An 18,546-nucleotide genomic window follows, 5' to 3' on the forward strand; every position below is an offset into this window, starting at 1 on the left:
TTCGAGGACTTCTGTTAAGCCATTAGTCATGGCAACAGAAGGCTAAGTAACCTAAAATTAATAGAGTTGATTTTTGTTCTTTACAACTATGGATATCAGCTAAAGTCTGAACTTTAGCTATGATATACTCTAAAAACTAAATTAAAAAGTAAAATTTAAAGATATGTAGAAGGGTGGCATCTGGACCTTAGTTTGGCAGACGATTCACTGTCATTAAGTGATAAAGGATCTTGGACGTTATCTAATGTAAACCTCTCATTTTACAAATGAGGAAAATTAGGTGCTGAGAGGCGAGTGGCTTGCAGTTGGTGTGTGGCAGAATTTGAACCTCAGTCATGATCTGATTCCTTACGATGTGAAAACATAACTTTATAATGATATAGGAATAGAACTATATAAATAAATCAACCAACCCCTCATATACGGTGTCTTTAAACATTTATAAACTAAGAGGAAATAGAATCTTCACCTTAATAAACATACCAGAAATAACAAAAATTAAGAAAATAGGGAAACGAGGTAATCCTCCTTTGTCAAACTGCTGAGTACGTAAATGAAAGTATAGATCCTTAGATGTGTAAAAATGGTAAAAAAATGTTAAAATGTCGTTCAAAAACATAGATTCTTATTAGTTGATTGAAAAAATCTGTTAAATGTAAATTCTTAGACACTGTTAAGGGTACTGCTAAATTGCCCTACAAAAAAAGCATTATCAATTTGCTCTCCTACCAATTGCTTAGTTTCCTTACAGTCTTATAAATACTAGACATTATTAAAACTTTTTAGTGTTTTTTTCCAATATGATGGCTCCCCCCCCCAAAAAAATATATGGTATATCATTTTAATTTGTGTTTCTCTGATTACTGAGTTTTAGTATCTCATGTTTTTTGGCCCTTGTGTTTCTTCTGGTACAAATTACTTGTGTGTATGCCTTGCCCATTTTTCGATTAGGTTCTATGTCTTTTTCTTATTGATTGGATATTGCTCCTTATTCTGTTACACATGGTACAGATATTTTCCCCTGGTTTGTCACCTATCCTTTTTTATGGTTTCTTTTGCCACAAAATATTTTCGTTTTATTCTAGTCAATTATGTCAATCTTTTCCAAGGGTTTTTGTATTGTGTGTCATAAAGTTAGTACTTATATCAATTAGGGTCTTAGAAGGAATGAGAAACCATATAGTAACTGGAATAGGGAAAGCTTATTATTAACCATACTAGGGATTGTCTTGTAAGATGTAAAGAGGCCCCTAAAGAATATAGGAATAGCAGCTATAAACCCCTAGGGCTGAGATGCAGCATCCGCTTCCACCTCCCCACCCCACCCCACCTACTTCGGCACCCAGGGCTGAGAATCCAAGCCTTGTTAGAGCCTTGGTTCACTGGATGGCAGAGAAGTCACCATGGTACCCTGCCTGCAGAAGTTGCTGGAAATCTACCCTCTAAAGGTGTATGGGGTGGTATGTTGCCCAGGGCAGTTGGCTATGAAATCACCCGAGGAGGAGGCTGGGGGCAGCTGCTGACCGCTGAGTGCTGCTGGCCGCCATACACCCTAGGAGCCTGGCTCTGGAGAAGCCACCCGGGCTGCAGGACCCGGTGCGGAAGCATCCTGCTAGGAGGAGCCACCGAACCAGACGAGCGCCTTCCTCTTGGAGTAGCTCTTGGGCGCCCTCTAGTGGCAAAATTTAATATGGTCCAGCTAGCAAAGGGGAAAGACTTAAAAGGGTCCAGCTCCATCTTCTTTTTTTTTTTTTTTTGAGATTTTATTTTTCCCAAGCCCCCCGGTACATAGTTGTGTGTTTTTAGTTGTGGGTCCTTCCAGTTGTGGCATGCGGGATGCCACCCCAGCATGGCTTGTTGAGCAGCGCCACGTCCACATCCAGAAATCGAACTGGCGAAACCCGCGGCCGCCAAAGCAGAGCGCGCGAACTTAACTACTCGGCCACTGGGCCAGCCCCTGGCTCCATCTTCTGCAGAGCAACAATTGAAAGGAGGATTTGGAGCCGAGGGGCAGTAAGTTAATAACTGGCACAGCACTTCACTATACCGGAATTTTATTTTTGTGCATGATTTGAGATAGTCATAAACAGTATTCTTTTATAATAAAATAAAATTGGAAACAACTTAAAGGTCTATTAATAAAGAAATGGTTGAATAAACTATGGTACTTCCATATCATACATTATTATGCAGCAATAAGGTGCATTTCTAGATATATGTATAAATATTACAAGATCTTTTAATCATATTGTTGAGTGAAAATTAACTATAAAGTAATACTAAGTATTATGGACACACACATCATGTATTCAGAAGTCGAAGTCCTCCTGAGATGACTTGATGAGATTCTTTATAGTTAACATCCTTTTGCAAACCAACACCAACGCACCTTATGTAATACCTTAACTGTTAGAAGTATCTTTATGCAATTTTTTGCTGTATTCTAGCTACCTTCTTATTTATAGATGCCACATAGATAAAGCCTATCTCAGGTCAAATTGACTCAGATTTCAAATTAGTAAAATTCTTAGATCTTCTAACTTCACATAATAAAAATCCCTGTATGTGTATGTGTGTTTCTTTTAGGCAGAGGTTGAAAAGATTATTGCAGTGGCCTGGGATATCTTCCAGCCCCTTCTCTTTGGACTGATTGGAGCAGAGGTATCTATTGCATCTCTCAGACCAGAAACTGTGGGTGAGAATTTCAAAGTAGTGTTTTTGCTAAAATCAACTTTTTATATTCAGTTGTAGTATCTGTAGTAGGTTTATATTTGGTGGTTCCCATTGTCACAATTATATAAAAAGTTAATACTGATCTTTTAAGCAGTTGGTTAGAAAAGAATGTTTGTCAATCTAAGACAGTAAATTTTATGCCTTCAATATTGTTGCTTGTAAAGAAAAGTGTCGCTCTTAACTACTATCAAGAAAATGCAGGCCTTAAAATTTTTTTCCAACGATAAGAATGTTCATCTAGGCTTGTCCTGATCAAGGGCCAGAATTTTAAAGATAATTAGGCAGTTCTATAATATGTATCCATGGGATAGAAATGTTTGTTCATTCATTCTTTTATTCATTCATACATTCAAAAGCCATCATATTAAAACTGTTGACTTTTAGTACCATACTCAAAAATTAATTTGTACACGTATACAGATGGTCCCCGACTGACGATGGTTTGACTTAGGATTTTTTGACTTTACCATGGTATGAAAGTGATATGCAGTCATTAGAAACCATACTTCGAATTTTGAATTTTGATCTTTTCCCCGGCTAGCGATATGCCATATGATCCTTTCTCGAGATGCTGGGCAGCCGCCAGTGAGCTGCAGCTCTAGTCACCACAGGATCATGAGGGCAAACGACCCATACACTTCTACCCTATCTGTTTCTCAGTTTCAGTAAGTATTCAAGAAATTACATAAGATAGTGAACATTTTATTATCAAATAGGCTTTGTATTGGATGATTGCCTAACTGTAGGCTAATGTAAGTGTTCCTAGTACATTTAAGGTAGGCTAGGCTAAGGTATGATATTTGGTAGGTTAGGTGTATTAAATGCATTTTTTTCTTTTTCTTTCTTTCTTTCTTTCTTTTGGTGAGGAAGATTGGCCCTGAGCTAACATCTGTTGCCAATCTTCCTCTTTTTGCTTGAGGAAGATTGTCGCTGAGCTAACACCTGTGCCAGTCTTCTTCTAATTTGTATGTGGGATACCGCCACGGCATGACTTGAGAGCGGTGCTAGGTCCACACCTGGGATCCAAGCCTGGGAACCCTGGGCTGCTGAAGCGGCAGGTGCGAACTTAACCACTATGCCACCAGGCCAGCCCAAAGTGTATTTTTGACTTACAATATTTTGACTTAAAGTTGACTTTCAACTTATGATTGGTTTATCAGGATGTAACCCCATCGTACATCAAGAAAGACCTGTACTCATTATTTCCTTCTTTTCTTGCATCACAGTATTATTCCGTCCATACTAGGGATCCCATCCCTGCCACCTCCTTCTAGATCTCACACAGAGTCTCCCCTTTTTCTGACACATCTTCAGATATCCTTGTCACAGCTTTCTCTTCTGCAGAATTGAAACAGATTTTAATCTCTCCTATCTTAAAATAGTATCTTTCTATTCTGACGCATGTGACAACATAGATGAACCTGAGGACATTACACTGGGTAAGATAAGCCAGTTACAGAAAGACAAATCCCGCATGATCCCACTCCTGTGAGGCATCCAGAGGAGTCAAATTCATAAGGACAGAAAGGAGAGCGGTGGCTGCCAGGGTTTAGGCGGGGAAATGGGGACTTGCTGTTTAATGGGTGTAGAGTTTCAGCTTTGCAAGATGAAAATGTTCTGGAGATTGGTTGCACAAAAATGTGAGTGTTTAACTTAATGCTGCTGAACTGTACACTTAAAAATTGTTAAGATGGTAAATTTTACGTGTATTTTACCACAGTCAAAATTTGAATAAATATATATACATATATATATATATATCCCTTCTTCATTTCACTTCCCCCCTCACCTACCACTCTCTCTCTCTCTTCCTCTTTTCAAACTTTTCTAAAGAGGTAACTGTGTCCCCCTTTTCCATTTCAACTCTCATGCCCTCCCTCAGAACATTTCAGCCCAGCTTCTGCCCCATTCCACAACCAGCCCCGCCCTCACCACGGTCGTATTGCTGGATACACGAAATACGTGTTAGTCTTGACTTGACTTGATCTCTCAGCAGCATTGGACGCTATTGACCTCTTTACAACACTTTTTACGTTGAATTTTTACATTTTCCAGTGCCCTCTGAGTCTTCCTTTACACTATATATGGCTTAAGTGCTGCTCTTCCTCCAAGTTCTTTCAAAAGATTTCTACACTTCACGCTGGGTATCATTTCTCTGAGCTCAGCTACACTCAGTGGCTTCGATTATAAACTATGTAATTGCAAAATCTTTATCTCGAATTCAACATAGCCAGTTGCTGCTTGGACATCACCACTTGTAAATCCCACAAAACTTGAGGCTCAGTGTGTCCAAGGCTTCCTCATCATCCTCCCCAGACTGCTCCCTCCTGGGAATGGGATCGTCCCTTTTGTATCTTGTACTTAAGGCAACAAATACTTTTGAAAATCTACCACGCTGGGAAAAATACCCTCCAATAAAGAGCCACAGAACCTTTTCATAAAGAAACCATGTTGCAGATTCACAATAGAGCATCAAGCAATGTCTGTCTGGTGTTTTACCAGCCTCTTGAACTTGAGAAAGTTATTTATCCTTTCTGATCTTCATTTTTTTTCAACTGTAAAGTGAGAATAATTACTCCACAGGTTGTAAAGATTAAGTAAAGAGATGCATTTAAAGCTTAATACAGAACCTAGCACAGAGCAAGCACTCAACAAATGTTACTTTTTCAAAAACCACCCTATTACCTAGTACTCACCTTAGCTTTGCCTTTCTCAGGTCCGGTAGCTTGCCTTGCCCTAGTCACAATCTCTTATTTTGCAAATCAGAATGAACTTACCTTTATCAGCAAAGGATTCTGAAGGACTGAACGAAGTAGCTGTACACATCAGCCAGGGTGATGGGCAGTCAGTGCACACACCAGTATGGGGAAACAGGTGTAGAAGCCAGTGTCTATTCTGACTGGTCAGTGCCCAGCCAGCTCTCTTCTGACTGCCTGATTGCCTCCATACTTGCTGATAAATATTTTGAATATCACCTCTGGTCTTATCCTCTGTAAAGAATTCTCAACCACTTTGATGAAAATATTAAGTTTTTTCTCTTCTTCGCCCTCTTACCGGTATATTTACACTGCACTCACCTTTTGGTTCTTTATGTTTCTGTCTTCCTCTGACTTTGGAGTTCATGGAGGCAAAGTCTGTACATTATGCGTGTTTGGGTATCAGAACCTAGTCCAAATTCTGTTATGCGTAGTTATAGTTTAATAAATTCTTGTTAAATAAACACATGGGAAAAAGTGTGGTTCTTGCTATAAAGCATAAGATAAATAACATTCAAATCTCCTTTGTGGAAATTCAAATATATTTAGTTAATTTCTGGCTTTAATTTAGGGCAAATACCTTCTTTTAAACAAATGGTCTGATTGATCCTTAATATTGATGTTTTGACAAATTATGCCTAATCATTTTTGTCTTTTTAATTTTTTAATGTTTTTAGATTATTTCTGTTGATAGAATTTTGAATCAATAATCAGGAGATTCCATTTCTTCCCCAGTATTTCGTTATGTCTAAAAATTGAGTATTTCTTACAGGCCTTTGTGTTGCCACCCTGGGTATTGCAGTACTGATACGAATTTTGACTACATTTCTGATGGTGTGTTTTGCTGGTTTTAACATAAAGGAAAAGATATTTATTTCATTTGCATGGCTTCCAAAGGCCACAGTCCAGGTAATGATGGATCTTAACTCCTATTTCAATATGATCCCTTAAAATTTTGAATAAGAGGGCTTGTCCAAATTTGGTGAACAAAAGTAACAAGTTTGATTTATGAAAAGAATTTTTACTAATCTACTCTAAAAGTTTTATTTTTGGTATGCTGATTCCTTTAATATGATGGCTCATTTAAATTTCTTTAGATCTCCAGGGTACAACTGAAAATCCAATAAATCCCTATGTTACTAGAAAGCAGTAGTAGAGGGAGGGAAGAGTTTGAATTTTCATCAGTCAGAGCTCTCTGAATCACCTAGAGATTTTTCGTTTTGATGTCTTCTAAGAAGAGAGTGAAACAGAAATAGCGCGGCCCATGTTAGTGTTTGGAAATACTTCACTGTCAATATGATTGATGATCAGTTATGCTCAACCTCGGTCTTTATATATAATGGAGAAAGATTTATTGAGAAACAACTCAGAAAATGCTTTATTGATTTCCTAGATTATTAGTTAATATTAAATTTTTCAAACTAGCTGTACTTCCTGTCAGTTGTCTCAATCACATGACCCAAAATTTGTGCACTCTAACAAGGCACTAACAGGTGCTTGAAATTATTGACCATGCATTTGGTAGAATACCTATAATTGCTAATTAAATTAGAACTGTATAGATTATCATTTGTTGCAAATAGCCCTGATTGTATTGTATATTTTCAGACTAATTATAGCAAACAAGATCTAACTGTTGCATCCTTGATTATTTTGCAATTATTTAAATATGTAAATTTCTATTTCATGAGATGAAAATCAGATATTTTTAATTTAGGAAACTTTGAGGGTTGTGTATGCTCTGTAACTATATGCCAGATTTGGTGTGGCTATAGGTTTGGGCATTATCCCAGAGAAGTTTTTTTTTCATCAGACTTTGAAAGATGTCTGGGACATAATGGCTAAGAATACTGTGAGGTTTATATGGTACAATAAGTGGAATAGTTTCTCCCTCAGTGTCTCCAGCTTCTACACTACTTCTGGTAACTTTATTAGGTAACTATCAAAATAATTACTCTAGTAGCTTTGGTTTGAAAGATTTGTTTCTAAAGGTTAAAATTTGAAAGACAGCACTTTCCTGCTGTCAAAGCAAATTTATAATAAGGAGAAATTATCTTGGATGTGGTGAATAATGTATGTACTGTGAAGCAAGTATTGTATGGAATTTTCTTTTTTCTTCTTTTGCCACTGCCTAAGAAACAAGACTTTCTTGTATGTTTTTTTCCATATTAGTGTTCTTCAAACTTTTTGGTCCATGACCTGCTGTAAGAAATATATTTTAAATCACAATATATTTTAAATCAGCATACCTACAAACCTCAAAACATACACACACAACGGAGAACTGAAAGAGAAATATACATTGTAATGAGTGCAGTTCTTGCCAAGAATTCTTGAAATGTTGAATTAGTTATGGTACAAGGAACCTGAAATAACAAAGAGCCCTCACATACAGGGACTAAGTGAGATAGATTTTTCCTTCTCTCCCACCAGCAGTCCAGCATGGACACTCCAGAGCTGGCAGGGTGACACTGTCCTCAGCATGTGCCTTCCATCAGTTCACCATTTCTCATCAGGGGGAAGGGGAAAAAGAATGATGTGCAAGTGTCCATTTCTCTTCAGGGAACAATCCAAAAGTAGCATTTATCACTTCTGCTCACCTCTCAGTGGCCAGAACTTAGATATATAGCTTCATCTAGTTGCAAAGAAGGATGAAAAAAAGTCTTGGTTTGGACAGCAATGTGACCAGCTAACACTCAGGAGTTCTAGTTTAGAAGGGAAAAGGGGCATTCAGATATTTGTGGGCAATTAGTAGTCTCTGCCATTGTGTCTCATCCACACCAGCATTCTCTCTTCTGATTCATTGTCCTAGAGGACAACATTGTTGTGTTTTGTGGAATAAGGGAATAACCAGATTGATTAATATATTATTTTCCCAAGTGCACTAATATGGCATTTTGCCTCTAAAAGAAAATGAAGGTTTTCATAATACTTCCCAGTAGACAAATTTTAAATAAAACATTTCACCAAGACCTAAGGCAAAGAGTTCACCAAATACCTAATAAGATTACCTTCAAGTTTTGACAGTGCCTACCACTTTCAGGTTTCTTTATGTTTAACAATTAGTTTAGCTCTATAGCAATACATATTCTTATGTTTTTTCATTTAAAACTTTGCCATCTTCCAGTAAGTATCACTAAACTTTTTTTAAAAGATTGGTATCTGAGCTAACATCTGCTGCCAATCTTCTTTTTTCTTCTTCTTCTTCTCCCCAAAGCCCCTCAGTACACAGTTGTGCATTCTAGTTGTGAGTGCCTCTGGTTGCGCTATGTGGGACGCCGCCTCAGCATGGCCTGATGAGCGGTACCATGTCCACCCCCAAACTAGCAAAACTCTCAGCCGCTGAAGTGGAATATGCAAACTTAACCACTCGGCCACAGGGCTCACTGCACTTTTTCATCTTGTTCTTTTTTAATTCCAGATTCCTGAAGATAAAAGAGTGAGATGACCAGTGACTTTCTTTACTCATAAGGAATTTAGTATACAGAATCGTCTTATAGTCAATTATATCATGAGGCTGTATTTACCTTGTGTTTTGAAATATATTTGCCTGATATTTTTGTAACCCTGCCTTCTGCAACTAAGTACATATGAATCACCATCCCTTCCCCATGCCAGGGCAGGAGAATTTTCAGAATACCAAAACCAATTGCAGTACACTTTGAAAGAAAGAACTTTCTTAGTTGAACAAAAGAACAAGCAGTTTGTTTTTGCAAATGATAAAATAATTCACCTTTTTTCTATGTGCCTGTCTTATATGCCTGTGTCCAACTTTACCATTAAACTTTTACAGGCTGCAATAGGATCCGTGGCCTTGGACACAGCAAGGTCACATGGAGAGAAACAATTAGAAGAATATGGAATGGATGTGTTGACAGTGGCATTTTTGTCCATCCTCATCACAGCCCCAATTGGAAGTCTCCTCATTGGTTTGCTGGGCCCCAGGCTTCTCCAGAAAGCTGCACATCAAAATAATGATGGAGAAGTTCGAGGAGAGCCCTCTGAAGAAGTTTAGAGGTGAAAAGAGAGAATGCTAAATATATGATTAGAAAGCTGTACCAGAGGCTGCTTTTATCAAGATAGATATTGAAATATATAATATTTAAGCTTAAAATGTAACAGAACTTAAAGTGTGGTTATTTCTTTAAACAGCATTTTCAGCCATTACCCTTTCCATGTAGGTGGTAATGTTCTACATTTCTAGCCTGATTTCTCTATCTTCTTCTTTTTGCTTCAAACACTCCATCATTATCTTAATCTGTGTGGGGAGAAATACTCTTTAATGTACTACCACGATATCAGATTAACAGGGGAAAGACCGAGTTCGGTGTGGCGTTCTGCTGGCCAACAGCTCGCTCTGAGTGACTGTTGCCGCCACAGTTTTATGATGCGTGGCCACCTAGCCTCTCATGCCTTGAGTTGTTTTTGGATCCTCTTTTCTTTTTAAATACATTGTAATCTCTCATCAGTTTCTCCCCTCGCTTTCCCTGTTAATCTGCCTCTTCTCCATTTCTGCCCCTCTTACTACCTTTCTGTGAAGTATTGTAACTGATTGGCCCCACCAAAATTTTTATGTACACAAAGTATCTTCATTGGCTCTTCCTCTTGCACCTATTTGGATGACAAAAGCCCTCATTCAACTTCCTGCCTGGCTCCACAGAGTCCCCCACTTCAGTGGCCCCTCTGAGTTTGCCTCCCGCTAAGACGTGCCCTGGTCTAGCCCTTTCTTAGTTGTTTCTTGTGACCCACGTCTTCAGGCTCTTCCTGTTCTCTAGGTGACAGAGAGCCAATTTTCAAATCTATGCCACTCTCAAGAATATCATATTAATCAGGGTAAGTTAAGCTGCTATAATGAAGAAACAAGAAATACAGTACTTAAAAGAAAATGGAAATTTATTTACCTCTCATGAAACTGGCTGCCTGGTCGATGCTGACAGGGTTACTCTGCTCATGAGGTCTACTGAGATTTGTGTCCTTTTTTTTTTCGGAGGAAGATTAGCTAACATCTGCTGCCAATCCTACTCTTTTTGCTGAGGAAGGCTGGCCCTGAGCTAACATCTGTGCCCATCTTCCTCTACTTTATATGTGGGACGCCTGCCACAGCATGGCTTGCCAAGTGGTGCCATGTCCGCACCCAGGATCCGAACCAGCGAACCCTGGGGCCGCCAAAGTGGAATGTGCGAACTTAACCGCTGCGTCACCAGGCCAGCCCCGATTTGTGTCCTTCTGTCTTGATGTTCCGCCACGCCCTAGCTTAGGACACAGGTTGGAAGTAGATCTCTCCCATGTCTCCTTTCTAGCCTTCAGGAAGAAGGAAAAAAGAAAGTCCAAGGCAAGCAATTTATTTTTAAGAAAGTTGTGAGGAAGTTAGACACATCTCTTCTCTTACCTTCTATTGGTGATAACCACACCCAGCTATGAGGAAGCTGAGAAGTGTCTGTCAATAAACATTCACATTCCTATGAAGATGGAAAGATCAGATTTGGGAGTCAGAGGTACCATTGTATTGGGTGTTACCATCACTTAGTAGCATGTTCTTGCATGTTAACAAGGGCTTTCTAAAGATAGTACCTTTGACCAAAAAACTGACTTCTGTGGCAGGAATTTCAGACGTTGTGACATGACAACAGAGATGATATTAGAAGAAAGGCTTATCTGCATAGGTCATATTTTATCCCACTTATTCAACAGACCATCTTGGCTTTTGTGTATCACCCGTAAGTTTCTCTTTAGTCTAGGTCAACTCCTGCCTAGTTGCTAGAATAATCATGTTTAAATACAGTTTACACCTTTTATCATGCTGTATACCTGAAGCGTTTATTACTTATCACTTCCCATCTAAACTCTTTAATCTAGAATTTGAAGTTGAAGCTAATCTTGAAGGAGATATTAAATACGTATTAAATGAATGAATTAGAATCTTCTGATCCCACCAAGCTGATCTGCATATAGCCTGTCCACTCCTCTCGTCATTAGACTACCATTCCAGCCACTGCCACCATGACTTTCACCCCTGTCCAAAACTAGCTTAATTCTTATTAAGCTAACACAATATGAAGCCTTAACAGGCTTAATTTTTATGTCAGCCTGACACTGGTTACTCCATGGTAATATATTCCCTTAGTGTTTGTGCTGTCAGTTTGGACTGGGTTAATTCATGCCAAAGTTCAGACAGATGTTTCAAACTGCACTTCGTTGGTTAGGTGCCCCTTGGTGGTACCATAAACCGAATGCTCGTCTGGTCCTCCACTTTCACAGACTCTGAAACTAGATCCATTCAACAAATACTTACTAAAGGGCTTTGGTGACCCAGGCACATTATTAAGACTAATATTGTTCGTGTCCTTAAGGATCTGACAGTCTGATAGAAGAGAGAGACAATTAAACAAGAGATTGAAGAATGGTGTGATAAGTGCTGTGAGGCAAGAAGTACAGGAGTGCTAGGGAGCTCGCAGCAGGAGCCCCCAGCTAATCCAGGGGGTGGCCTCGGCTGGGACATGGGGGACGATGAGGACCTGGACAGCAAAGGGCACGTGAGACCGAAGGGCGCAGCAGTTAGCGCTCGTTCCCACCTTCACCAGTAGTTTAAGTACCAGGCTTTGAATACTTACTAACTTATACAAAGTACAGTTAGTATAAGTAAATGAGAATGTTATTATAAATATCCAAGTCCCCAAAGAAGTATCAGAAATGGAACTTCAGTGTGAAGAAATAGTTGAAGAGCCCACTAAGCCCCTGCCGATAGCGTGTTCCATTTTGCACAGCAGGCAGCAAGCTCTTTCCTCCCTCTCCTCGGTGGATGGCCACTGTCTAAATCTCTGTGACTCTGTCCAGTACTGGCCTCTGCAGGGCTCACCGTGTGAAGTCTCAGGTTCATCACCACATCCTAAGTCACAGCTCTTGACTTGGTTGGTGAACTCAGAGTTAACTTGATACAGAGTGTTGACTCCCACCAAGCTAATTTACTCCACCCCAACCACAGATAGAAAGGGTTACTTTAACCTCTGGGTGCCTGAAAGAAGGCTGTATGTACCCTACACACACTTCTGTCAGAGGACTTAGAACCTTTTTTCAGTTTTTTTTTTTTTTTTTACAGGTTTGTCTCCTATTAAATCAGCCCCTTAGGGGTGGGAGCCTTGCCTTGGTCATCTTTGAATCCTCAGCACTTTGCACAGGGCATGGAACACAGTAGGCATTTAATAAATGTTTGTTGACCAAATCAGGAGATCCTCTTCCAGTATCAGAAAACTCCTTGCCACTTAAGAGTTCAGATCTTAGACTGCTTCATCTGTCTCAGTCAGCGCGGGCTACTACAGCAAAACACCATAGACGGAGGGGCTTAAACAGCAGACGTTGACTTTCTCACAGTTCTAGACACTTGAAGTCCAACAGGAGGGTGCCAGCACGATTAAGCTCTGATGAGGGCTCTCTTCCTGGCTTGCCGATAGCCTCCTCTCCCTGTGTCCTCACATGGTGGGGAAATAGAGGGGTTTGGGGCAGAGTGTGCAGCCTCTCTGGTCTCTTCTTATAAGACACTAATCCCATCATGAGAGCCCCACCCTCAAGACTCGTCTAAACCTAGTCACCTCCCAAAGGCCCTACCTCTAAATACCATCACACTGGAGGTTAGAATTTGCTGCGACACAATTCAGTCCACAGCAGGGGTGTCAGAGTTCCAAGGATGGTGCTAGATAAACAGAATAAATTCTTGTTCTTCAGTGCCCTTTTCTCCTAGGGCTGGTGTCATCCATCTTCCCTCTGAGAAGCTCTTTTTTTTTTTTAAGCAGACTAAGTTTCAGCTCTTTAAGTATTAACTCCAAATAACCCTGATGAGATTTGAGTGTCCTCAAAATTTCCTCAGCCATAGATTTGCAAATGATCTCATCCATTACATTCTTTAAAAATAATATTATTTTTTTCTGATTACAAAATAATATATTTCCATTGCAGAAAATTTAGAACACAGAAAAGTGCAAAGAAGAAAACTGAAACTACTCTTAATGTAAACACCCATTTTATGATTCTTTTAAATTTTGCTCTTACAGTTTTGGGAGGTGTCTTATTTTCAGAAAGATATATCATCCACTGAATTAGTTGGGTGAAAGGTAACATAAATACTTTATATTTGAGTTCCGTGAAGATATATAGATTGAAGAATTTTTGTTGTCTATAATGAATGCTAAGCTTTCCAAAAAAATCATTTATTCACCTGGTAATATTCAAATATTCACTTTGCAATGAATAAAACAGACAAATCCCTGCCTTCATGGAGCTTATGTTTTAAAATCCATTCATTCACTCACTCGAAATATTCTCATAACATGCCTACTATGTGCCAGGCATTATGGTTGCTGGGGAATACAGTGATGAACATGATAGTCAAGGGCTCTGTTTGGTGGAACTTGTATTCTAGTTGGGAGATTGACCCTGTGGGGAATACAAATATGAATGAGACATGATACTTGCCTCCAAGAACCTTACAAGAAAATAAAATATGTACAAATAGCTGTAATCCAAAGGAAGGATTCAGAGTCTGAGTGAGGGGAACTTCTTAAAGGAGATGACACTTGAATTGGACCTTCAAGGGTGGCTATGGTTTGCATTGGTGGGTTAATATTAGGGAGTAAGGTGAAGAAAGGGTTAAGTAGGTGGAGGGCCAGTATATTAGCAAAGTTTAAAAACAGTAAAGCTTAGGATATAGTAAATGATTGACACTTAAGGTTGATAGAATTAGTGAGAGGTAAGACTGGAAGAGAAGATTGGCACTTAATTCATACCAAATATATCATTAGCCAAATTTCTATTTTTATTGAAGTGCTTTCAGAAGTACAGAACCATTTATATAGAAGATATTTTAAAAACTATTTTTGGGGCCGGCCCCGTGGCTGAGTGGTTAAGTTTGCGTGCTCTGCTGCGGTGGCCCAGGGTTTCGCTGGTTTGGATCCTGGGCGCAGACATGGCACTGCTCGTCAGGCCACATTGAGGCGGCGTCTCAAACTCCACAACTAGAAGGACCTGCAACTAAGATATACACCTATGTACCAGGGGGGATTTGGGGAGATAAAGCAGGGGAAAAAAAAAAAGATCGGCAACAGTTGTTAGCTCAGGTGCCAATCTTTAAAAAAAAAAACTATTTTCATCATATTAAATTTATTGAAAACTGCTGTCATGAATAAGGTTCTCCTTGTTCCTCAGAAGTTTTTTGCTTTCAATGGCATTGATGCTAATATAAACAATTTAATTATTTTTAAGTTGCTGTTAATTTTTTACGAGAAAAAATATCAGATGTTTCTTTAGATGTTGTTTAATCCATTATTAGATGTTCATCACATTGTCCTTAAATAAATGAAGGACATTATTTTTTAAACATTTCTGAACGTATTTCTATATGAATAATTTCTGTAGTTCTCCGTAGCAGGTGGGAATTGCTTCATGCCATTTTGGGAGCAAGTAACATCACAAGTGTTAGTTGACTAACTCAAATCTGGCCTGAGCCCTCTGACCTGGTGAGAATTCCAAAACGCCATTTGTTGATGTGCCCTTCACTTCTTTAGATGGACCCGGAAGCACTTCACCTCCAGCAGTCCACTGCATCTGAGGCACAGAGCCGTGCCCTGGAGGTCATCGGACTTCTCTCAAAGGTCCTTCCTCCCAGTATCCTTGGGGATCTACCTGCTTTCCCTTTCCCTACCATGAGAACAAAGCGTTTAACCCTATAAGCACAAAAGACTTTGTCTACTCTTCTAAAACAAGGAGGAAAATAACTTTCCATCTTTGCTGAGATGTCTACACCATGCTGAAGGTGGGAGGGGGTTACAATGAAAAGAGAATTTCTCATTGTCACCCAAGAAAGAGTTGTAATCTGAATCAGATCTTAAGTGATAAATAGGAAAAGGAGAAAGAGAACACTGCCGATAGACAAACTAGAAAAAACACAGAGGCAAAAAGGAGTACTGTCTGCAGGAGGAAAAGTTCGGATTATCACAAGAAAAATTAGATACAAAAGAGCAGTTTGTCCTTCTAAGAAGTTTGGATATTCTCCCATAATAGTTGTTTTTGTCTATATTTTAGGAAGCTTGGAGATTCCATTAGAGGAACCTTATAGACAACCTTTGGGATTGAGAAATCAAGGCTTCTGGGCCCACCTTCAACCAGAGCAGTTCTGCTTTCATTTGTTTCCTATGAAGGTTATTTTGTGAGGGGGGAAAAGCCAAAGGTTCTATACTGATAACAGGATATTGTGTTTACTTTGTACCAAGCCCTATTCCAGACACTTGCCAGGTATCAATTCATTTATTCTCACCACCACATCCTTTACAGTGAGAAAACCGAAGCTCAAAGAGATCATGTAATTGCCGGTGGTCCCATAGCTAAAAAGTGGCAGCGCTGAACTTTGAACCCTGACGGTCATGACCCCACAGACTATGCCCTTTTACGATTGCACTATACTTAAGCTGATTTAAGGGGAAATACGATCTGAGTTTTGATAAATTACTTCTGGCACATGCAGCCCCTGGCGCTGTTTTTTGGCTAACGGGCTCTGTGACGTCAACTCTGTCCCTGGACTTGTATAACCCAGTAGGTCAATAGTCAGAAAAGACTGAAAACACATCAGGCGGTCCCAGGTGATCCTGGAACCCAGGCCTCCGCAAGCCGAGGCGGCCGCCAAGCCACTGGAAGGCGCCGCCGCCGCCAGCCCCGCCCCGCCCCCACCGGCCTGCACCCTCAGGCCCCGCCCCCGACCCCCGACCCCCGACCCCTGCCCCCTGCCCCGCCGGCCGGCCCGCCCGCTCAGGCCCCGCCCCCGCCCCGCCGCCGCCACCCGCCCCGCCCCGCCCCGCCGCCCCCGCCGCGCCCGCGGCCTTCAGCCTGGCCCCGTGACCCTCGCAGAGGTCCGCTCCTGGCGGCTTCTGCCAGAGCGGCGCGCGGTCTCCGCGGCGGTTGCTGGGTGCCAGGGCCGCTCCTGGGGCGGCGGGGGATGCTAAAGGAATTGTAGGTAGGGTCCATTTTTCTCGACACTGCCCCTTTCCAGGCCCCGGGGCACCAGCGCCTCGTCCCCCGCGCTGGTCCCTTCCGGCGGCCGCGGGAACGCCGCTCCCCCTCCATTCGAGGGAGCGCCCGTCTTCTCCCCACGACGCGGGGCACAGCCGCGGACCCCTCCTCTCCCCCGACTCGGTCCTTCACGCCCTCGCGTCCCTCGCATCGCTGCTCCTGTTCGCTGCCTCCTCTCTCTCGTCTTACAGGTACTCACAAGTAAGAAAAAAGCGGGTCTGTCAGTCCAGACCGCACAATCCATTTTATTCAGCGCAGCCTGTTGTACAAATAGTGAATACCTGCACAGGAGCCTTCACGCGCGCCTGTGACTGGAGACGTGGCCCAGGATTGGCTGCTGATGCAGGGAGAGCGCTCCTCCGTGCTCCTTCACCCTGCCCCGCTCCCGGTGTTGGCTTTCTCACAGTGGACCGCGCTGTAGCTCAGTGCGTTTAGAGGATGGGACAGCTGTTGCACATGCACCGTGTGTCAGGCGCATCATTTAGGAGGCCGCCCAAGAGCTCTGCAGGCCCACGCCAGGCCCCTGACGCCCTCCAAGTGTGCCCTGTAGTCTGTGACAGATCAGACGCAGTGATGGAGAGGGCGATTGGCCCGGTGGCACTGAGGGAGGCCACACCCTACTCCCTGGTTTTTCGCAGGGAGGTAAATAGAACTGTTATTTGTGCAATACAAATGCAGAAAATTAACAGATTACTATCACATCTAAAACATTAATGCGCCAAACGTCTTAGTCGTTTGGCACATTATGAAAACCTATGAAATGCTATTCATATTTGTTACTTTCTATGAGTACCAGAATTTATACTTGTGTTTCTGTCAGTTGATTCTCTCTTGTCATAAGCTCCTGCCCATTACCAGACAAAAAGAAAGAGGCAGGTGCAGGGATAGTAATATATAAGGTAACATTTTGATAGCAGTCCTCTTTTTGTGCATAATTTTCATACTCATCCTGTTTATACACTCTGTGAGATAGAGTTAGTTAACAAAACTCCATTTTACTGAAGAGGGAACTACATAATGACATTGAACAGGACCTGGAACATAGTAAAATATGCATTCAGTATATATTTGTTGAAGAGATAAATGGATAAGATTCTCAAGGAGCCATGCCTTATTCACCTTTGTAATCCCGACACCCAGAGCTAAGTCTAGCAATAGTAGCCCCACAAATATGAGTCAGAGAAGTTGAGTGACTTGCTCAGAGATGGGCATATGTCACATCTTTTTAAGGAATCTACTGCTTTGCCAAGCGTTGTGAATACAACGGTAAGGAAGACTGGTAAGATTCCTGTTCTCATGGAGGTTAAATTCTGGTGAACAAAGATAGAAAATAAACAGGTAATATATGAACAAGGAAGTGTTGATAATGGTGAGTGCAGTGAAGAAGTAAAACCGTGTGAAGTGAGAAAGACTAGGGGAGGGGTTACTTTAGATTGATTGGTTAGGGAAGGCCTCTCTGAGGAGCTGACATTTGTGCTGGCCTCAGTGATATAAAAAAGCCAGCCACAGGGGCTGGCCCCGTGGCCGAGTGGTTAAGTTCGCGCACTCCGCAGCAGGCGGCCCAGTGTTTCGTTAGTTAGAATCCTGGGCGTGGACATGGCACTGCTCATCAGACCACGCTGAGGCAGCGTCCCACATGCCACAACTAGAAGAACCCACAACGAAGAATACACAACTATGTACCGGGGGGCTTTGGGGAGAAAAAGGAAAAAATTAAAAAATCTTTAAAAAAAGCCAGCCACAGAAATATTTGGGGCCAGAGGATTTCAGGTAAAGGGAACTTCAATTGCAAAAGCCGTAAGGTATGAAAGAGCTTGACTCTTTCAAGGAACATCATAAAGACCGCTGTAGCTGGAATGTAGAGACAGCGGTACAGGATAAGCATGAAGAGATAGGGAGGGGCGAAATCAGGTAGTGCTCTGAATCAGCCATGGCAATATACCCATGGTATACATTTGGAATGTATGTAAAGTGTGATGAGAAACTAGTACAGAGTGTTTCGGAA

General features: G+C 41.3%; 1 pseudogene; it reads left to right on the forward strand.

The window, feature by feature from the left end:
• LOC139043328 (sodium/hydrogen exchanger 9B2-like) overlaps positions 1–9,613 on the forward strand; it is a 42,083-nt pseudogene extending 32,470 nt beyond the window's left edge.
• Positions 9,614–18,546: the final 8,933 nt, after the last annotated feature.

This window comes from Equus asinus, unplaced genomic scaffold (genome assembly GCF_041296235.1).
Source record: "Equus asinus isolate D_3611 breed Donkey unplaced genomic scaffold, EquAss-T2T_v2 contig_2, whole genome shotgun sequence".
Classification (NCBI taxonomy): domain Eukaryota; kingdom Metazoa; phylum Chordata; class Mammalia; order Perissodactyla; family Equidae; genus Equus; species Equus asinus.